Source organism: Anomaloglossus baeobatrachus, chromosome 2 (genome assembly GCF_048569485.1).
Source record: "Anomaloglossus baeobatrachus isolate aAnoBae1 chromosome 2, aAnoBae1.hap1, whole genome shotgun sequence".
Lineage (NCBI taxonomy): Eukaryota > Metazoa > Chordata > Amphibia > Anura > Aromobatidae > Anomaloglossus > Anomaloglossus baeobatrachus.
In genome coordinates, this window is record NC_134354.1 from 670,374,906 (window position 1) to 670,398,489 (window position 23,584).

Sequence of the window (23,584 nt, forward strand, 5' to 3'; positions counted from 1 at the left end):
CCTCCGTTTTGATTTTCTTGATTACTCTCGGAATGAGAGGGAACGGAAGGAAAACGTATGGCAGGCGAAACTGCGACCACGGGAGGACTAGAGCGTCGGAGCCGAGCGCTAGTGGGTCTCTCGACCGGGATACGAAGGGATGTACTTTGGCGTTTAGCCGAGACGCCATGAGGTCCACATCTGGGAGCCCCCAACGAAGAGTGATCTGATGGAACACCTCGTCGTGGAGGGACCATTCCCCTGCCGCTAGACCTTGCCTGGTGAGAAAGTCTGCGGCCCAGTTGTCTATCCCCGGAATATGGACAGCTGAAATAATGGGAATGTGCATCTCTGCCCAAAGAAGAATCCTGGAGACTTCTTTCATCGCTGCCCTGCTGCGAGTTCCTCCCTGACGGTTGACGTAAGCCACACCCATGGCATTGTCTGACTGGATCCGAACCGGGAGACCCAGAAGCAAGGGTTGAGAGGTCTGAAGGGACAGAAATATGGCCCTGATCTCCAGAACGTTGATATCTAATGATCGCTCGGTGTGAGACCAGCGTCAATGAGCAGTGTGGTGGAGAAACACCACCCCCCAGGCTAACATGCTGGCATCTGTCGTGACTACGTGCCAGTGGACAGGGCGGAAGGACTTCCCTGAGATAGGGATGAGACCTGAGTCCACCAGACGAGGGAGCTGAGGGCAGTCCGAGATAAGCGGACTGACCGGTCTTGAGAGGCTGGATTCTTGTCCCAAGAGGACAGAAGATCCAATTGCAGAGGGCGCAAATGGAATTGGGCAAACGACACGGCTTCCATGACTGCTACCATCTTGCCTAACACTCTCATCCCACTCCGGAGGGATGTGTAACGGCGGGAGCAGAGGGATTGGGCGGCTAGGATCAGGGAAGACCTCTTGTCTTCTGGAAGAAAAACCCCGAGCCTGAACCGTGTCTATCAGCATACCTAAAAAGGTGATGCACTGATGAGGAATGAGGGATGACTTGTTGAAGTTGAGAAGCCACCCTGGCCTTGAGAGCGTGTCTGGGCAAATTTGCACGCTTTCTGAGCAAACTTGAAGAGAGCTCCCTTTGATAAGTAGATCGTCCAAATAGGAAACAACCAGGACGCCTCTGTAAAATGGACAGGACAGCTGCCATGATCTTTGTGAAGACCCGAGGCGCAGTAGCCAGTCCAAAGGGAAGGGCCCTGAATTGGAAATGACGGTGTCCTACGGCACAACGAAGGAACCGTTGATGCGATACACATATAGGAATGTGTAAATAAGCATCTTGAATGTCTATGGAAGCTAGGAATTCTCCAGGTTCCATAGCAGCTAGTACGGCTTGCAATGATTCCATTCGGAAGGTCCGAATCCGTACGGACCTGTTTAGCCTTTTGAGGTCCAGGATAGGACGGACAGAGCCATCTTTTTTGGGGACGACAAAGAGGTTTGAATAGAAACCTTTGCCGCGCTGTTCCAGGGGCACTGGAATGATAACGTTTGCTTTTTGCACAGAGGCTATGGCCTGACATAAGGCCTGGCTTTGCGTTGTGGACTTTGGAAGCAGAGAACGGAGAAACCTCTTGGCCAGTAGGGAATGGAAATCGATCTTGTAACCTGAGGTGACGATTTCTCGAACCCAAGCATCGTGAGTATGGTCTAGCCAGATATCCCGAAAAAGCAGAAGCCGCCCTCCAACAGGAGTCAGCTCTGAGGGGTACCCGGCGTCATGCTGAAGGGGCCTTCGCGGGGCGAGGTTCCTTGGGTTTAGATTGCCTGGAGTGGGAACGCCAGGAAGAGTCCTTTGACGGACCGGATCCCCGATCTGAGCGTTGCGACGACCCCTGTGATGGTTTTTGGGGGGCGGGCCGAAAGGACTGCCTGCGCCAAGACTTTTTAAAATTTTTGGATACAGGCCGCTTTTATGGTAGAATGGTACTTTTACCACCAGTCGTCTCAGATATAACCTTGTCCAGGGATTCTCCAAACAGACGAAGACCCTGGAAGGGGAGTGTGGACAGAGACTTCTTGGAGGCACTGTCCGCGTTCCATATCTTTAGCCACAGGACTCTGTGGGCAAAAACAGCGTTGGCTGCCGTTAGGGCTGACAAACTAGCTGCATCTAGGGAGCCGTGAAGAAAATAATTAGAGGCTAGAGAGAACAAATCAAGGATCTCAAGAGCCTCTGAAGTAATATTGCAAGAGCGAAGCAACTTGCGCAAGTTCCTACTCCACACACTCATAGCTCTCGCCACCCATGTCAAGGCAAACAGGGGGCGGAGAGAGGAGCCCGAAGCCTGGAAAATAGATTTGACCGCAGCATCAACTGCGCGGTCGAACGAGTCCTTGAGAGACGCGGTGTTTGCGACATACATAACCGTGTGTTTAGCCAGCCTGGATACTGGCGGATCCACAACGGGGGGCACTGACCAGAGCTTAACCAGTTCCGATGGAAAGGGATAAGCGAATGAAGGAGGATTTCTTATTAAACCCCCTATCAGGGTGATCCCACCGTTTAGATATGATTTGATGAAAAATTGGATCCTGGGCAAAGGACTTAGGAGGCTTCTTGGCCTGCTTGATTGCCGACTGAGAAGTCGGGTCCGAAGGCTGATCAGAAATCGACAGAGTGATTGACAGCCGAAATTAATGTGTCTTCCATATGTCTAGACTCAGAAGGGACATCTGAACCAGAGTCAGAGTCTTGGGACTCGTGACTACTAAAGGTTACGGAGCCTGAGTCAGACGGATCATCGTCCGAGTCGGACGAGACGCAACGGTCGCAATGGCGCCTTTTGGAGACAGCCTTTTTACGTACTGGGAACGAGACACCAGACGAAGGTGGGCTCCCCTGGGGAAGCTGAGCCGGGGGGAGGCTGTGAGAGCCTGTGGAAGGCTGGGATATCTGAGCGGCCAGGTCATCTAACCTCTTAGACATTAGAAGAGCCCAGGTAGGAATAACGTCATCAGACTGGGGTACTGCCTGGATAGTGGCCGCAGCCAAATCCACAGACTGCACAACCTCTTGGTCCGGCAGCGGAGGCTGTTGTGACACGGTAGTAGGGGCATCGCAGCCCCGGCATAGTGGATAGCTTCGGCCATTAGTAAACGAGCGTCCACAGGTGGTATAAGCATAGTACAGGTCCGTAGAGGACGCCTGGGAGGCTTTATCACCCTTGCGGTTACGCATGTCAGCAACAGTTCCACAATAAGTACAGTGAGCCTCTAGCAGTATTATAAAGGGACTGCTGTGGGTGAGGAGCTGCTAGCAGTATTATAAATTACTGCTATGCAGAGCCGGTATATACCGAGTAAAGTAGCACACCCTGTCAAACAGTCGGTATATACCTACAGGCACAGTTAGTATATACTGCTAAAAGCGATAAAGCGATAGTGCTGCAGAATCGCAGAGCCAAGGAGTCGATCTCACTCGTGTCTGCTCCCCACATGTAATTGCGTCCAGTGTTCTCTGGGAGCATGGAGGGAAGAGACAGCCCACTTGAGGGAGCGGCTTCTAGAGCAGTGGAGGGGGCGTTGCTAGAATGCAGGCCGAAGCCAGGAGCTAAATTAATGATGCTTCCCCGAGATCACGGCCTGCATCGCCCCACCTGCGCCTTTTCAGGCGGCAGTTTGGATGCAGGGGACTGACTAGTCGTCTCCCTACCTGCTCCTGGCTCCGTCTGAAGACGCGTCAGTCCTGGGATGCGGGGATCTCGGGGACGCATCTTCGGCTCAAGGCTGAAGCAGGTCCTCGGCTCTGCTTAGCCCTCTGGAGCTACCTTGGTGTGAGGTGCTTCCAGGGAGCCTGGAGTGGTACGCAGACCCGACCACTTGGGCGCGAGGGAAGACTGACGCTTGTGCACGCCAGGTTTCCTCTGCCCGTACACGGGGGGGGAACGGGGGAGGCAAGGCACCCTGGTATTGCCCCTATCAAAAATAGAATGAATAAGAAAAGAAAAACAAAATAAAAAGTAAAAATAAGCTAGCCTGAGGCACCTCTGGTGGAGCTCAGTCCAGACATGTCAGCCTACCTGCTGACAGTAGGAAAAAACTGAGCTAGTTCCCGCCTAGCTGGGGTTATATGCTGTGGGAGGAGGAGTTAACACTTTTTTTCAAACCTAGTGTCACACCTCCCCTGGAGACACCATATAACCCAATGTCTGTGTCCCCCAATGAAAAGGCGAGAAAGGAAGAGTAATTAAATTCATCCATTGGTTTCATAAAAGTCAGGTTCTAAGCTTTTATTTACATAACATGGATAAGCGACAGAACTTCTGTCAGGGACTGTATACTCTTTTGCGTCCTCCCCTGTCCAGGAGCTGTGGTATGATCAGACCATGTCCCTGTACGGTCAGACACAGCCATTACACAGTACATAGCAGGGACACATATATACGATTATCTCAGCACAGTAACATATGTTTAAACACATCCAATTGTGGAACTTATTATTCCAAGATCTATTGATTAGAATGTACTTTAAAATTAACTTTGATTCTGTCAAATTTCTGGGTTGTTTAAAAGGAGTTTTCCCATGACCAATCAACAGAATCGGTTAGAAAATCACTACATCGAATCCATGGAATCCTTTGAAGATTACATTTGTGACCTATATAAGTGTGAACAAAGCACACGATGGAAGTCATAAAAGGATCATGGTATTTAAGGAAATTCGACATTAGCATGATCTTTCATGAGATGTGTATTTCTTGGCTAAAAAGAGAACACGACTTACCTAGTGATTTTCAGTGCTTGATGTAACATGTGCAGTTTCCTGTTGATGATAAGATTCTGTAATATCCATTTCACCACAATGAATCGAATTTCACTACTGCAAATATACAAATAAGTAAAAAAAGATAGTAAAATATCTCCAGAACCAATGGTTAGGGATCGCTGGGTATACTTTCAGTCAAGTTATAATTTGATGCTGAGAAAAGCCCTTCTATTTGACCCCATCACTCAATCCTGAAGCACTTTCCCACTGTTACAATGCTACTTAGTACTGTATTAAGTAATATGGTAATAAACATCTAGAGCTGCCTAAGTACTGATTGTGACTATTACATGTAGAGTATACATAATGCGTCAAACTTTTGTAAATTTCTGTAAATGCAGATGGTTGAGATTTTACCGATGTAAGAACACTTTTGTATACTTTAATCCAATTTAGTGCCTGACTCCTACAGAATGTCATCTTACTCACCCTTAAAGGGGTATTCCGATCTCCAAGATCCTACTGACAACATGTCTCCAAATTTCCAAGCAATAAATTTTGTATTTACTTTTTGAAAATGAGAACTGGTCAAAATAACAAAACAATGCATTGCTTTCGGAGCTCCAAATAATGCAAAGAAAACAAGTTCATAATCATTTAGAAACAACAATACTAATAATGTTTTAACTCAGGAAGAGTTCAGAAATCAATATTTTGTGAAATAACCATGATTTTTAAATCACAGCTTTCATGTGTCTTGGCATGCTTTCAACCAGTCTTTCACAATGCTTTTGGGTGACCTTATCCCACTCCTGGTGCAAAAATGTAAGCAGTTCTTCTTTGTTTGATGGTTTGTGACTATCCATCTTACTCTTGATTACATTCCAGAGGTTTTCAATGGGGTTCAGGTCTGCAGATTGAGCTGGTCATGGCAGGGTATTGATGTGGTGGTCCTTCATCCACACATTGATTGACCTTGCTGTGTGGCATGGCACATTGTCCTGCTGGAAAAACAAACAGTCCTCAGAGTTGGGGAACATTGCCTGAGCAGAAGGAAGTAACTGTTTTTCCAGGATAACCTTGTATGTGTTTGATTCATATGTCCTTTGCAAAGTCTAATCTATCCAATTCCTGACCAATTTCTAGAGTAGGGTAATCTTCTCTGATGAGTCTAATTTTCAGCTTTGTCCAACAGCTGGTCATCTAATGCTTAGACAGATACTTGGAGAGGCGTACAAGCCACAGTGTCCTACACCCACTCTGAAATTTGGTGGCGGATCAGTGATGATATGGGGATGTTTCAGTGAGGCTGGAATTGGGCAGACAACCATTAATAACCACCTGATTTATAGTATGTAAATGCGTGTCTTTCTTTGTGTGGTACTCTTACTCAATACCAAACAAATATTCAAAAGTACATCTTGTCCTGCAAAAAAACAAGCCCTCGAACAGCTAGATAGACGGAAAAAAAATAGTTATGGCTCTTGGAAAACGGGGAGGAAAAATAGGCACATTCATGGAAAGAAAAAAAAAAAAAAAAAAAACCAGCTGGTCGCAAAGGGCTTAAATCGAATTAAGAAACTAAATTTAAAAACCAGTAGGTCAAAAGAATCCGGCCTTCAGAGTAAAATAAAATGAATCTAATTGTGATTAATTGATAACTGTGTATTCTTTTGATCTACTATATATGGAGTGGGACTCTATTTGACACCTTTTCCCTTCTAGAATGCCGCATTTCCTTTTTGCTAATTACATTTGAAAACAAGCAACATTGCTATTAAGAGTTTTTTGTAATTTTACCCTGATGCCTTGTTATGCCACAGCCCGATTCTTGCACCATCTGACACTAAAGTCCGCTTTACACGCTGCGACGTTGCTAGCGATCGCACCCGCCCCCGTCGTGCGTGCGTCACGGGCTAATCGCTGCCCGTGGCGAACAATATTGCTAGTACGCGTCACACGCACATACCTTCCTAACGACGTCTCTGTGGCCGCGAACAAACTCTTTTTTAAGGGGGAGGTTCGTGCGGTGTCACAGCAACGTCACACAGCGGGCCACCAATAGAAGCGGAGGGGCGGAGAGCAGCCGCATTAACGTCACTCCAACCTCGTTGCCGGAGGACACAGGAACGCTGTTGTTCGTTGTTCCTGGGGTGTCACACGTAGCGATGTGTGCTGCCTGAGGAACGACGAACAACCGGCGTCCAAAATGAGCAATAATATTTGGGAAAGGAACGACGTGTCAAAAATCAACGATTTTTGCCGTTTTTTCAGATCCTTAGCGGTCGCTTGTAGGTGTCACACGCAAAGACGTCGCTAACGAGGCCGGATGTGCGTCACGAATTCCATGACCACAGCGATATCTCGTTAGCGATGTCGCTGCGTGTAACGGGGCTTTAAGACGTCCATAAACATGTGACTGTGTCTAGTAATGCAGAGGAGCCTGATCCAGTACCGGGGACAACCATATGCTCGTGGTCCTCACCGTGTACACACATCCAAGGAATAGAAGTTATTATGTAAATAATAACTTTTGGTTTCCATTGTTTTTCTATCAGGAGACACCCCTTAAAAACCAGCCCCTCCCTTGCCCCCCAAGAAAACAAAAATCAGCAGTTAAAAATATATGTAAGTATTCACATATTTATCAAAGCGTCTCAAGAAAGTTTCTAAGGCAGCAATTAGCTGTCTCTGCTGTCCTCACAGCATCAATATCCAGGGTCATTTGTCATTTCTGTTTATTAATGAGAATAATTATTCTAAATACTTCAAAGTATAAGTATTGATTGTTGGAGATTTGCTCATCTTCTATGTTTCTGAAGCTGTTAATTCCATTAGTGCTGCCCTTGTGTTATTTTTACTTCATTGGCATCCTGAATCACCAGCTTGGATGACATTCAGATCCTAATTATTACATGAATACATTTCACCTATTGTATATTTTAGCAGCACATGTACGACGTTACCTAGGGAACTGCTCTAAAGGATGTTACATTTCCCTAGCATATATTAGAGAAAGGGGTGTTTATCTTCTGTCTTACTGGCAGTGCAGAAAACAGAAATATGCCATCTGTTAATATCTGCCAAAAAAACATTTATGAAGGATAATTATTTCTTATATACATGTAAGGCCTTGTTTACATTGCGTTTTTACAGTGCTTTTGGCGTTTACGCTCAAATCCTCCTAAAATTGGGATGCAGGTAACTCCTCCAATGGGTCCAAAGACTGCAATCACTCGAACAGAGTTTTAATGAACTATGTTCTTTTTTTATCTACAAGTGTCGTCTTAGCTGACAGGCACAGATACATTGGCCTAAAAAGTTTATGTGCTTGTCTGAAAACATGGAAACCTTCAGTAAGCACAAGACGGAGATGATTTGAAATGCGTTTTCGTTATTGCAGGTTATGCCTATGGCCCTGTTGAGCGTCCGTCTGAATCCTGTTTTTAGGAGAATTCAGTTGCAACCCACTGAACAGAGAAACGCAGCGTGACCAAGGTCTTAACAGGGAAACGATCATCAGAAAATTACCTATTGTTTCAATCAGGTTTTTGTGTTCCATGTATTTTTTGTACGTGTTTTGTCAACATATTTTTCTCTTTCATATCACATTAATTCATAAAAGACAAAATTAGTAATGTTGCAATTTCGACACCAGCCACTGGGGCTTTTTAGACTTAAGGCCTCTTTACACGCTACAACATCGCTCAAGCGATCTCATTGGGGTCACGGAATTTGTGACGCACATCCGGCCTCGTTAGCGAGGTCGTTGCGTGTGACATCTATGAGCGATTTTGAATCGTCGCAAAAACGTTCAAAATTGCTCATCGGTGACATGCCCGCCTATTCTCGATTATCGCTGCTGCTGCAGCTAGCGATGTAGTTCCTCGTTGCTGCGGCAGCACACATCGCTATATGTGACACCGCAGGAATGAGGAACCTCACCTTACCTGCGCCCGCCGGCAATGAGGAAGGAAGAAGGTGGGCGGGATGTTACGTCCCGCTCATCTCCGCCCCTCCGCTTCTATTGGGCGGTGGTTCAGTGACGCTGCTGTGATGTCGCTGAATGAACCGCCCCCTTAGAAAGGAGGCAGTTCGCCGGTCACAGCGACGTCGCTAGGCAGGTAAGTAGTGTTACGGGTCCGCACGATGTTGTACGCCACGGGCAGCGATTTGCCCGTGTCGCACAACCGATGGGGGTGGGTACCCACGCTAGCTATATCGGTCACGATATTGCAGTGTGTAAAGCGGCCTTTAGGCTATGTGCCCACGGGAGCTCGTACCTTCGGATATATCCGCAGGTTTACGGCAGCTTCCCGCCGGCACGCGCAGTTATTTTTAGCTGCGGTAGTACAGCGGAATAGCTGCGGTAAACCTGCGGACTTTCATTCGATTTACCTGCGGACGTCCCGCCTCTATCTTTATAGTGGAGGGCCAGGATTTCCGCAGGTAATTCCGCAGGAATAATTGACATGCAGTTATGTGCAGCTGCGGGACATCCGCAGCATCTTCCACAGCCGCACATTCCGCAGCGTGGACACAGACACTCCCCATGTCCCATGGGATAACATGGGGAGTGTCTGTACTTGCTGAAACCTGCGGATTTATCTGGAAAATCCAGATAAATCCGCAGGTTTTCCGTAGCAAAATCCGCAGAAGCAAGCTCCCGTGGGCACATAGCCTTAACTCTGTCCTTTCGGAAAGTGTCATAAAGCGTGTTAGGCCCTGTGCGCACTAGAAAAAGGATTTTTCTCAAGAAATTTCTTGAGTCGGAAAGATTAGCGCAAACTTTGAAAAACTTTGCTGGGAAGTCAGATGTCAGAAAGTTCTGACAACAAAACTGCAGCCAAAAACGCAGCAAAAACGCATAAAAAAAACTTAGTGTGCGCATGTAATATGTGTTAAAAACATACTATGTACTCAAAGTGGTAGAAATAAAGATGCAAGGTCACCATGCTCAAAAGAAACAACTGATTTTTTTAAAGCAGTAAGGCCCTTTTCACACGTCTGTTTTTTGCCATCAATCACAATCCGTTGAAATGTGAAAAAAACGGATCCAGCGCTGGATCTGTTTTTTTCTCATTGACTTGTATTAGCGACAGATTGTGACAGATGGCCTCACGTTACATCCGTCGTACGACGGATCTGTCGACAAATGTGATGGAGACAATGTCCATAGGAACTTTTTTTGTGTGCGTTGAAAAAACGGACAGCGACGGATCCGTCGCCATCTGTCGTTTGTTGTAATGGAAGCCTATGGGCGTAGGATCCGTTGTCATCCGTCAAATGACGGATCCATCGTCTGATTCAGTTTTTTATATCCGAGCATGCCCAGAAGTGTTGTAAATTCACTTCTGGCCTCTCTCTCTCTCTCTCTCTCTCTCTCTCTCTCTCTCTCTCTCTCTCTCTCTCTCTTCATATAGCTTTCCAATAGCAAAATAGCAAATTACCTTTGCCATGAAAAAATAATGGCACGACAGATCTGTTTTTTTTACAGGATCCGTCAGATCAGTTTTACCACAATCTGCGACGGATCCGTCGCATCTGTCGCAAAACGGATTGTGACTGATGCAAAAAAACGATGTGTGAAAAGAGGCCTAAAATGGAAAAAAAAGCTGGTGATCATAACAATCATACTGACGTTGAGAATCATGTTGTCAGATCATTTTTACTGCACAATTAACACAGTAAAAATATTTTTTTTTCACAATTTCAGAGAAATTTTTTTTTAGAATTGTTTTACCATTTTTGCTTATTCTATGTTACAATGTCAATGCAATATCTCAATACAACTTGTCCAGCAAACAAAAAAAAAAATCTCATATGTCTACAGTCATGGCCAAACGTTTTGAGAATGACACCAAAATTATATTTTCACATGACCTGTTGCCCTCTGGTTTTCAATTGTGTTTGTCTGATGTTTACATCACATACAGAAATATAATTGCAATCATATTAGGAGTACCAAAAGGTTATATTGACAGTTAGAATGAGTTAATGCAGCAAGTCAATATTTGCAGTGTTGACCCTTCTTCAGGACCTCTGCTATTCTCCCTGGCATGCTCTCAATCAACTTCTGGATCAAATCCTGACTGATAGCTGTCCATTCTTGCATAAGCAATGCTTGCATTTTGCCAGAATTTGTTGTTTTTTGTATGTCCACCCGTCTCTTGATGATTGCCCACAAGTTCTCAATGGGATTAAGATCTGGGGAGTTTCCAGGCCATGGACCCAAAATCTTTGTTTTGTTCCATGAGCCATTTAGTGATCACCTTTGCTTTATGGCAAGGTGCTCCATCATGCTGGAAAAGGCATTGTTGGGCGCCAAACTGCTCTTGGACAGTTGGGAGAAGTTGCTCTTGGAGGACATTCTGGTACCATTTTTTATTCATGGCTGTGTTTTTAGGCAAGACTGTGAGTGAGCCGATTCCCTTGGCTGAGAAGCAACCCCACACATGAATCGTTTCAGGATGCTTAACAGTTAGCATGAGACAAGACTGGTGGTAGCGCTCACCTCTTCTTCTCCTAATAAGCTGTTTTCCAGATGTCCCAAACAATCGAAAAGGGGATTCATCTGAGAAAATGACTTTACCCCAGTCCTCAGCAGTCCACTCCCTGTACCTTTTGCAGAATATCAGTCGGTCCCTGATGTTTTTTCTGGAGAGAAGTGGCTTCTTTGCTGCCCTCCTTGAAACCAGGCCTTGCTCAAGCAGTCTCCGCCTCACAGTGCATGCAGAAGCACTCACACCAGCCTGCTGCCATTGCTGAGCTAGCTCGGCACTGCTGGTAGTCCGATCCCGCAGCTGAAACAGTTTTAAGATACGGTCCTGGCGTTTGCTGGTCCTTCTTGGGCGCCCTGGAGCCTTTTTGGCAACAATGGATGCTCTCTCCTTGAAGTTCTTGATGATGCGATAGAGTGTTGACTGAGGTGCAATCTTTGTAGCTGCGATACTCTTCCCAGTTAGGCCATTTTTGTGCAGAGCAATGATGGCTGCACGTGTTTCTTTAGAGATAACCATGGTTAACTGAAGAGAAACAATGATACCAAACACCAGCCTCCTTTTAAAGTGTCCAGTGGTGTCATTCTTACTTAATCATGACAGATTGTTCGCCAGTCCTGTCCTCATCAACACCCACACCTGTGTTAATGGAACAATCACTAAAACAATGTTAGCTGCTCCTTTTAAGGCAGGAATGCAATGATGTTGAAATGTGTTTTGGGGGTTGAAGTTAATTTTCTTAGCCAATATTGACTTTGCAAGTAATTGCTGTTAAGCTGATCACTCTTTATGACATTCTGGAGTATATGCAAATTGCCATTAGAAAAACTTAAGCAGTAGACTTTGTAAAAATTAATATTTGTAGCATTCTCAAAACTTTTGGACATGACTGTACGTTGAGGGAAAATGAAAAGAGTTATGGTTATTTGAAATAGGGGAGGAAAAAATAAGGACGCAGCCAATTTTCATTTTTATGTTTTCAGGGAATTGAGTATTACAACTTTGCAATTTTACTCTGGACATAAAGTGACACTTTGGAATGCTGAGCAGTTCACTTGCTCATTGTTCGCTGCACTTCTGGATGTATGAGGGTCTATGCACAGGATAAGGAGTGCCAGCGTTCTTGGACGCAACGAGTTTTCTCTTCCAAGGACTCTAGTGTCCTGTGCCGGGGAAGGCGCTGTCCGTGCACATGATCAGACCCAGAGTAGATTTAATGTGTTCTCCTACTCAGAGCACTAGCGTCTCCGCAAGAATAAGTTGACATACTGCAGATAGAAAACCCGTTCCGCAGGTAAGTTTACAGCGTGTCTAAAAGAAGCACAGAGTGTAGGAGATTTTCTTTTAACTTCCATCCACTGTGCTTGTACTGTATAAGGCATTCTTCACACTTTCGTGAAAATCACGCACGTTTTTCACGGACGTGTCAAAGGAGCGTATTGTCCTCCGTGTGCCGTGTTTATGGCATACGTGTGTTCTCCGTGTGTTATCCGTGATAACACATGGAGAACGGGAACTTTCTGCTCACCTGTCTCTGGCATTGCTGTCCGTGGTGCTGATCTTTGGTCTCCGGTCCTGCTGACTCTCCGCTGCTGCTGCTTCTGGCCCACAGTGGAGTGAATATGCAATGATCAGAATGAGCGGGGGTCGGAAGCAAGTAACAGCAGCGGCAGAGACAGCAGCGCTGGAGAATGTGAGTACAGAAATTCTTTTTATTTCACAGGCACGTGTGTTTTCTCCGCTGTGTGTTACACGATCAAATCCGTGCAGTCCGTGTGCGGTCCGTGTGACACCCGTAATTCTGGAGAAAAACGGACATGTCTAAGTGTGGAGCACACGGGCACAAGTATGCTCCACACGTACACAAATTCAAGGCAAAACACGCACATGAACGCAGACCCATTGATTTTAATGGATCTACGCGTGCGTGCGTCTCCGGCACGTGAGGAAACGGACTAAACACGTACCAGAGACACGGACGTGTGAAGGGGGCCTAACACAGCATCAGGTCCAGATCGGGTCCCAGAACTGTAAAAAAAAAAAAAGCACATTATTAAAAAAACATTATGATGATACTTACAGGTCCCGCAACGCGTCCTGCAGAGTCTGCCTTCCGGCGCTTCTGCTTCTGTGTCCGTCCGATCACTGCTGTGCCCCCCGGTAAGCACCACTGCCTACAGGACCTTACGTGATGTCATACCCATGTGACCAGTTATGTGTGAATGTTGTATTACCTCATTGGCTACACACTGGTCACATGACTATGACGTCATCAAAGGTCCTGGACGGTAACTGACTTTTGTTTGTTACTGTGCGAGTGTCACGTCGCATCATGGCGCACCGCACAATCTCCTGATAGCAGCGGGTCAGCTGCGTCTGTTATTTTCATGCAGCTGAGGCGCTCCTGTCCTGAGAGCATCAGGTGCAGTGATGTAGCAGAGCTGACATGGGTCTCTTTGCTTCTCACTGTATAGACTGTGTCTGTACAGAATGATGAAGCAGAGCTGAGAATGCGGTCCCAGTGGATTACGTCGGACTAAGGATTATTTAGAATTAAGATGGAGTCTCTAAATGTTTTTTCTTGTTTTATTTCGAATAAAAAAAAAAATCTCTGTGTTGTATTTTTTTTCTGTTTCCTAGAAATTCATGGTGGCCATGTTTAATTTAGCGTGACACCATGAATTTCGGGCTAAGTACCATCTAAGAATACAAAGCTGGTATTAACCCCTTTATTACCCAGCATGCCACCGCCATCAGGGCCACTGGACGAGCTGGTAAGGTGCCTGGTAATGGCGCTAAGAAACAATGCGCAATTTCAGAGGGCGGCTGCGGGCTTCGGAGAATCCCACCCCCAGCTGCCTGGCTTTACCTGACTGGTGATCAAAATCTGGCGGGAGCCCACGCATTTTTTTAAATTAGTTTTTTTAACTAATTTAAAAAAAAAATTAATGGGCTTCCCTGTATTTTGATTGCCAGCTAAGGTAAAGCCAGGCAGATGTGGGTGGCAGCCCCTAGCCGTCTGCATTAGCCGTCTGCGTTATGTGCACTAAGGATCAAAAATACCGTGGAGCGCTACGTCATTTTTTTAAAAAATTTATTTATTTACTTTATACAACTATATATTTTGTGTGTGTGTGTGTAATGTGTTATATATTTTTCTGATTTTTCTCTTTATAGGTATATTTTTGAGTAAAATGTAAATTGTTCTTTTATTTTATAAACTACTGACAACATGTCTCTGAATTTCCAATCAATACATTTTGTATTTATTTTCTGAAAATTAATAGTTTATAAAATAAAGGAGCAATTTACATTTTACTCAAAAATATACCTATAAAGAGAAAAATCAGAAAAACTGAACATTTTGCAGTGGTCTCTTAAAGGGGTTATCCGGCTTATTTTGCCTTTTTTTTGTAATTTCACTATGGGGCTACATTCGGGCAGGTAAGTAGATAGTGACTACTTACCTGCCCTGCTGTTAGCCCCTCTCCCCAGGCTCATAGTGGTCTTGTGACCGCTCCTGTCGTGATTTTGCTGCTTCCTGTGATTTCATGTCAACAGGGGCAGGACCATATTGACATGCAAAATAGCCACTGCATGTTGCTGCCCTGCTGGGCGGGTAACGTGCGTGGAGTCCCCGCCCCCCTTCCCCGTACCCTCCCACATATCAGAGGCAGCAGCAGATGCATCTAAGGAAGCTGGAGAGCTGCATACAGAGCTCGCGCCTGAGCAGTGCCCGGGAATCTGTTCTTTGTCAGCTGCGGCCCCTGCATCGGCAGCGTTCATCAAAGGGGTTGCAGTTGACAGCGCTTTATATCAGGGGACCGTTTCCCTGGCGCTGCTCAGATGGGAGCTCTGTATACAGCTAGTGCAGTGATCAGCCGCTGGCCAATCAAAGGCAGCAGCTGATCACTGGAGAAGCTGCATAGAGAACTCGTTCTGCACAGCGCCGCCCGGGAATCTGTCCTCTGATATAAAGCGCTGTCAGAAGCAGGACCCAGAGGGAACGTGGACAGGTGAGAAGGATGTCTTTTTTTTTTTTTTTTTTTTGCGTGTGTGAAGTATGGCAGAATAGGGGACAATACTACATGACGAAAGAGGAGCAGGAAAGGGGCCATTACTATAAGATGAGCAGGACGGGCACAAGGATGGGGCACAGTACTATAGAATGGGCACAAGGATGGGGCACAGTACTATAGCATGGGCACAAGAATGAGGCACAGTACTATAACATGGCGGAGATATGTCAATACTATTGTCAGTTGAATTCAGTGAAGTTGCGGTTTGGTGGGACTTAAAGAACAGCCACATAGGTATTTTTTCGTAAATAATTTTTTTTTTTTTTTAGTACTTGTACTAGTGCATGGACTATTGGGTATGGGATATCTATTATATATGTTATGCTATCATATCTGTGAACAGAGCAACTATGAAAATGCATCTATATTGTGACACACTCTCTTTGGTAATAGTTCACATCACTCTGATTGTTATACATTTGCATATATCTTTTAGGTAATTTTTATCATGGGATTATTATAATGTAACATTCAAGCAGTGTCTGTTGATACGAGAGAATTGTTATACAATAGTAGTTTCAGCTCCGGAGACATAGAAAAGGTTTATAAACCCATCAAAACCTTTCCCTTTTTTTTTTTTTCTCTGAATTCAATTGTATTTGTGCATTGATCGTTGGGTATCGAATATTTATTACATATGCTATTCCATCATTTCTAAGGAACAGGGCAATTAGAACAATGCATCTGTATTGTGATACACTCTCTTTGGTAATGATTCATATCACTCTGAGGCTGGGGCCACACGGGCACTACTGCGATCCCCTTGCATGAGACTCGGCTCGTGCTGGCAGTACAGCAGAGCCGAGTCTCATGCTTGTGTCCTTGCAACGGAGGTCCGTTCGTGCGAGCAGACCTCAGCTGCGGGGGGCGGGCCGGCACTCAGGAGGGGAGGGAGGGATTTCTCTCCCTCTCTCCTGCGTAGTCAGCTATAGCCATTCTCGCACTGCACTAGCAGTACTGCGAGTGCAGTGCGATTTTTCTCTCGCCCCATTCACTTGAATGGGTGCGAGAGAAAGAGTCTCGGATTACAATCGCAGCATGCTGCGATTGTTTTCTCGGTCCGATTAGGGCTGAGAAAATAATCGCCCATGTGTGCTGACACACAGGCTAGAATTGGTCCGAGTGGAATGCGATGTTTTATCGCACTCCACTCGCACCGATTTTCTCGCCGTGTGGCTTAGCCCTGATTGTTATATATTCATGTATTTTTCATGTAACTTTTATTATATGAATACTATGATGTAACCCTCAAGTAGTGTCTTTTGATATGAGAGTACTGTTATATAATGTGCATATCTCTTGTTTTCTTTATATTGTATTTGAACCCATGTACCTGTAATGTGCTGTGATACATCTGGAGCCAGTGGATCATGGGTTAATTCTGAGGATTTCAGCAAGAATCTACACCTGTTTGTTTGGAGAACTTTCCCATGTATGGGTATAAAGAGGACTCCGTTCACATAGTAAAGCCACTTGACAAAGGCTACACTCCTGTAGCCGAAACGCGTCGCTGTTGTGTCATTATCCATGGAGGACTATGTCTTAACTGTTCATATGTTTATATGACCGTTTTTATTGGAAACCAAGCAGAATAAAGCACCTGGAAATTTACTGACAATTCTCTCCTTCTTGCGCTGGGCAGAACTCTTCCCTCTTCTGTACTATAACATGGGAACAAGGATGGGGCACAGTACTACATTATATGTGCCCATATTGTGCTGTCCTTGAGGTCTGTGCTGAGCAGAATACTGACAGCCAATGGCTGGGCAGAGGGCGGGGCTAGACACAGAGGCCGGGAGGGAAACCAGCTCTGACTGAGGTTTGGCAACCAAGGATAGCAACAAGTCAAGTTTGCTTGAGCTGCAGATAAACAAAGAGGCTGCAGAGATAAAGGGATAATTCAAGAGCAACAAAAGTTAGAAAACAAAAAAAAATATATAATGTAGGGGTGATTTATATGACAATACAGTACAGATTAGCTTAAAACAATTTTTGGAGTGTATGTCGGACAACTCCTTTAATTTTGGCCAGAGCTGTATACATACACATACACACAATATATAGTTGTATAGAAATAAATAAATAATTTTAAAAAATGACGTAGCGCTCAGCGGTATTTTTGATTCTCAGCGCAGATAAAGCACACGGCTACGGGCTGCCACCCCCATCTGCCTGGCTTTACCTTGGCTGGCAATCAACATACAGGGAAACCCCTTTTTTTTTTAGTTATTTAAAAAAAAGAATTAAAACAAAAACGAATGCGTGGGCTACCGCTGCATTTTCTATTGCTAGCTAAGGGTAATCCAAGCAGCTACTGCTGGCTGCTAACCCCCATTCCTTCGTGTTAAGTTTTTTGCCAAAAAAACTAAAAAAATTAAAAAAAATATGACGTCGGCTTCGTCATATTTTTGTATGCTAGCCAGGTACAGCAGGCAGCTACGGGCTGCCCCCAGCTGCCTATTTGTACCCGGCTGGGAACTAAAAATATAGGGAAGCCCTTCATTTCATGAATTTCATTAAATAATTTAAAAAAAAAAAAAACACGTGGGCTTCGCCCAATTTTTGTGTCTTGCCAGGTACAACTAGGCAGCTGGGGACTGGAATCTTTAGCGTAGAGTGACCCAAGCTTTCTGCCCCCCCCCCCTCCTCTGCGACTTGCAGTCCACAGCCGCGCCAGAAAATGGCACTTTCATAGAAGCACCATCTTCTGGCACTGTATCCAACGCTTCACCAGCCCTGGTTAATAAGGGGTTAATACCAGCTTTGTTTTACCAGCTGGTATTAAGCCCAAAATTCTTAATGTCAGGCCACGTTTGACCCGGCCATTAAGAATCACCAATAAAGAGTTAAAAAAAAAAAAAAAAAAAAAAAAAAAGACATCACACAGAGAAAAAATACTTTATTAGAAATAAATACACACACAGACACCTTTGGGACTTCATCTTTATTACTCCCTCTCACCCCTCCACGATCCTGGTCTCTGTCTTCTTCAACCGATCTAGCTCTGCTATATCAGAAAGCAAGGGGGAGGAAGAACGCTTCTGCTCCCCGTGCAGTCTATTCACTCAATGAGTGAGCAGAGGCTGCGGTTGGTAAGCAGTGACGTCTCCGCCATAGTAACCTAACGAGCGGGTTACTATAGCAACGGTGATCTCCGATCACCTGATTCCCAGCGCCGCTATTCACCAGCTGTGGCATTACAGTGTGTGGCAGCCAATCCCTGCATGTGGGCTAACTCTGTAAAGAGTGCTGATATGCAGGGAGGGGGAGCCAAGCAGGTGCGAGCACAGAGTACCGGCGAGCATGCTGACACTACAGGACATTGCATGACGTCATAGTCATGTGACCAGTCTGTAGCCAATGAGATAATGCAACATTGACAAGTGACTGGGTATGACGTCACGGAAGCTCCTTTGGTTACCGGGGGGCACAGCGATGATCGGACACGGAAGCAGAAGCGGCAGGAGACAGCGCTGGAGGATGCGTCGCAGGACCTGTAAGTCTAATGACAATGTTTATTATTTACTATATTCTTTACCATATACCATAACTGTAAAGCTCGAGATCAGTGATCTGATGCAAGATCGTGTTCTCTCGATCCCGATCTTTACAAAACGATCAGGCGAGGCTCCCTGATACTGACCATCGGGGGGTGGGGGGGAGGGGGGAAAATCGCCCATCACTAATCTTCAGTGATCTTCATCTGGCAGCGCAGAATAACCCCTTTCATCCATCTCCTCCAACGCTATCTTCCTGAGTTCTACAGCAGCCATCCTCAACACGTGGTTATAGTAGTTGTGTCTACAACACAATCGCACCAGGTTAGTGTACCTAATTAAATTCTTTCTGGTACCACCGGGTAAGACAGCATGTATGCCCCCATTCTGTGTCATTTCAGTTTCACGACACAAGGTGTTTATTAGTAACCTATGGAGACATGCTTTTTTTGCATTAAAAATCTGAGTATTTCTACTAAATTTCATTTCAGAGCAGGGCAGGGCAACATCATGATTTTGTCGTTCACTGACTGCTAAATATTTTCCTTCCAAAACTTGTTACATATAATATTGTTTCTAGAAAAACACTATAAGTGATGCATAAAGAACTTGTTCAAAAGAAAAATGACCCCCCTTCCTCCCCCAGAATTCAGCCTAAACCTTGTACATTGGGTGGTATTGCCAGGGAAAAGCTGTGGGTGACCACACATGAGGCATCACAGCTTACCCCTTCAAATAGACGGCAACTTTTTAATACATTACAGCGCGACGTCCTCCACACTTGAAGATGACCTTCTATTTTTTAGAGCATATGGGCGCCAGTGCCAACTCTAATCCATCGTGCAGCCGGACGAAGAATGTTTCTAGTCTAAAACATTGCTCTCATTAATTGTACTAGAGCAGCATAGACTAATAAAGCTCTTAGAAGATTAAATACCTAAAGTGTGTCCCAATACCTTTACTTAATGTTAAAGGGAACCTGTCATCAGAAATTTCGCCCAAAAGCTAGAAGATTCCCCCTCTGCAGCTCCTGGGCTGCATTCTAGGAAGGTCCCTGTTATTATTGTGCCCCATGTGAGACCAAAATAAAGCCTTTATAAAGTGCTACCTTTTTGTATTCAGATACTGTAAATGTGACACGGGGGCGGGCTCTCTGCCGTCCGTTATTCTGCCCCCTGGTCCTGTATGCCGCCCCCATCGCTCCTTTCCATAGCTGATGCACCGCCCACTGCTCCAGCCATCCCCGCGCATGCCCAGTGCCAGTCTCACAGGACTGAGCAGTGTGACCGCTGGTGACGTGTGCGCAGGCAAGTGATTATGGACGGGACTGTGACTGTTATCAGCAAGTACCCGCCCATAATCTCGTGAGCGCGCAAACCTCTCCAGCGGTCACACTGAGCTCAGTGTAGATGCTAGACTGTATGGGCTGCTTCCAGGGATGACGTCCCTTTGTCACGTGATAGGGGCGTGTTCAAAATACTATCACGTGACAAAGGGACGTCATCCCTGGAAGCAGCCCATACAGTCTAGCATCTACACTGAGCTCAGTGTGACCGCTGGAGAGGTTTGCGCGCTCACGAGATTATGGGCGGGTACTTGCTGATAACAGTCACAGTCCCGCCCATAATCACTTGCCTGCGCACACGTCACCAGCGGTCACACTGCTCAGTCCTGTGAGACTGGCACTGGGCATGCGCGGGGATGGCTGGAGCAGTGGGCGGTGCATCAGATATGGAAGGAGCGATGGGGGCGGCATACAGGACCAGGGGGCAGAATAACGGACGGCAGAAGGCCCGCCCCCGTGTCACATTTACAGAAGCTGCATACAAAAAGGTAGCACTTTATAAAGGCTTTATTTTGGTCTCACATGGGGCACAATAATAACAGGGACCTTCCTAGAATGCAGCCCAGGAGCTGCAGAAGGGGAATCTTTTAGCTTTTGGGCGAAATTTCTGATGACAGGTTCCCTTTAAACAGTAACGGACCTTTTCATTTTTATTTCATAAATCAAGATTACACATGAAAATAAGCAACTTTGTAATATATCGCTTCAGAGGAAAATCTTCTCTTTCCTTCTGGACTGATCATTCGCTTTCAAATGATGGGTAAAATCTATATTCATTGAAAACAGATTTTACGATTACTGAGATACAAAATAACAGTTAGTGCTTTTAAAGTTCTATGGAGAAAAGAAGGGGGAGGAGATATAGGCGGAGACCGACATTCTAGTGCAAGTTCTCCTATAACAGTGATGTCGAACCTATGGCACGAGTGCCACCAGGGGCACGCAGAGCCCATTCTGCTGGCACGCGTGCTGTCGCCTGATCCTGCCGCTTTGATCTGCTGGTGCAGTCACGCCGGCAGATCAAAGCTGTGTTGGAGCAGAAGAGACATTTCTCCTGGCTCGGACACTCCAATGCATGCCAGGATGGGGAAACATGCATGCCAGGATGGGGAAAACATAGATGCCAAGATGGAGGAAACATGCATGGCAGGATGGAGGAAACATGCATGGCAGGATGGAGGAAACATGCATGCCAGGATGGGGAAACATGCATGTCAGGATGGAGGAAACATGCATGCCAGGATGGAGGAAACATGCATGCCAGGATGGAAAAAACATGCATGCCATGATGCAGGAAATATGCATGCCAGGATGGAGGAAACATGCATGCCAGGATGGAGGAAACATGCATGCCAGGATGGGGAAAACATGCATGCCAGGATGGGGAAAACATGCATGCCAGGATGGGGAAAACATGCATGCCAGGATGGGGAAAACATGCATGCCAGGATGGGGAAACATGCATGCCAGGATGGAGGAAACATGCATGCCAGGATGGAGGAAACATGCATGCCAGGATGGAGGAAACATGCATGCCAGGATGGAGGAAACATGCATGCCAGGATGGAGGAAACATACATGCCAGGATGGAGGAAACATGCATGCCAGGATGGAGGAAACATGCATGCCAGGATGGGGAAACATGCATGCCAGGATGGAGGAAACATGCATGCCAGGATGGAGGAAACATACATGCCAGGATGGAGGAAACATGCATGGCAGGATGGAGGAAACATGCATGGCAGGATGGAGGAAACATGCATGCCAGGATGGGGAAAACATGCATGCCAGGATGGAGGAAGCATGCATGCCAGGATGGAGGAAACATGCATGCCAGGATGGGGAAACATGCATGCCAGGATGGGAAAACATGCATGCCAGGATGGGAAAACATGCATGCCAGGATGGGAAAACATGCATGCCAGAATGGGGAAACATGCATGCCAGGATGGAGGAAACATGCATGGCAGGATGGAGAAAACATGCATGCCAGGATGGGGAAACATGCATGCCAGGATGGGGAAAACATACATGCCAAGATGGAGGAAACATGTATGCCAGGATGGAGGAAACATGCCACGATAGGGTACATTTACCAGGCAGGGGAACATTTACTAGGAAGGGGAACATTTACCAGGAAGGGGTACATGCTAGGAAGGGGTACATTTACCTGGATGGGGGTAAATTAACCAGGATTGGGAACATTTACCAGGATGGAGGACATTTACCAGGAATGGGGTACATGGCGGGATTGGGGAACATTTACAAGGATGGGCAATATGTCAGGATGGGGTACATTTACCAGCATGGGGGAACATGCCAGAATAAGGTAGATTTACCAGGATGGAGGACATTTACCAGGATGAGGTATATTTACCAGGATGGGGCCATGATGGGGACAAATATACCAGAATGTAGGAAATAAATATCAGGATGGGGGACATGTTTACCAACAAGTGGCCCATGAAGGGGGACAGAACTGCAGAATGAAAGGGGAGGGGAGCAACTCGTACGTCTTTATGGGATTTCAAGATGTTCAGACTTTGAAATGTAGATGTGGATTACAGCGTGAAATCTGATTGCATTTCATGCTAAATCTCTGTCTAATATGCTGCAATTTTTTCCAGAAAGATCAACTGCTGTGTCTGGAAAGGGCTCAGCTTCAATGTGTGGTAAGCATGCATGAGCGTGATGCCCCCTGCTGAGGAGAAGAGAAGACGGCAAAGGTAAGGTTACAATCAATTATTTACATAATAGGATTGGTTGGCACTTCGGAAAAAAAATTGGGTTTAGGGCTACAGTTTGGGCACTCGGCCTGTAAAAGGTTCGCCATGACTGTCCTATAAGGACAGTTTGAGTTCTCCATAAAACTTTATCAGCACTAACTGCCATCTCTTATTTCAGTAACGGGAAAGAGGGGGAGAAGCAAGTGGAGTTCTTTATTAGATATATTACAAAAGGTTATTATTTTCACATGTACTATTCATTTATAGAAGAAAATAAAAAGAACAATTACTTTTTTAAAAGGAATTCAAATCTCAAACAGTGAAGACATATGGATAGTATGCAATACTGGTATGACCTCTGGGACACCCCTTCACGCCTGAGAAAGAAGGAGCTACAGTGTCATGAGAAAGAATTCAGCTGCCTGTGAATTTTTCAACCTTTTCCCACATTTCAGACTTCAAACATAAAGATACAAATTTTAATGTTATGGTGAAAAAAAAAAATCAACAAGTGGGACACAATTGTGAAGTTGGACGAAATGTATTGCTTATTTTAAACTTTTTTTAAAAAATAAATAACTGAAAATTGGGGCGTGCAATATTATTCGTTCCCTTTAAGTTAATACTTTGTAGCGCCACCTTTTGCTGCGATTACAGCTGCAAGTCACTTGGGGTATGTCGATCAGTTTTGCACATCGAGAGACTGAAATTCTTGCCCATTCTTCCTTTGCAAACAG

General features: G+C 45.5%; 1 protein-coding gene across 3 annotated transcripts in view; it reads right to left on the reverse strand.

Moving 5' to 3' along the window:
• The window catches only part of POU6F1 (POU class 6 homeobox 1), a 164,845-nt gene that overhangs the window by 125,586 nt on the left and 15,675 nt on the right, over nt 1-23,584 (reverse strand). For all 3 annotated transcript variants that reach the window (XM_075337130.1, XM_075337128.1, XM_075337129.1), the window contains exon 2: nt 4,719-4,814. The gene's annotated coding sequence lies outside the window, so the exon portion shown is untranslated. The remainder of the gene's footprint in view (nt 1-4,718; nt 4,815-23,584) is intronic.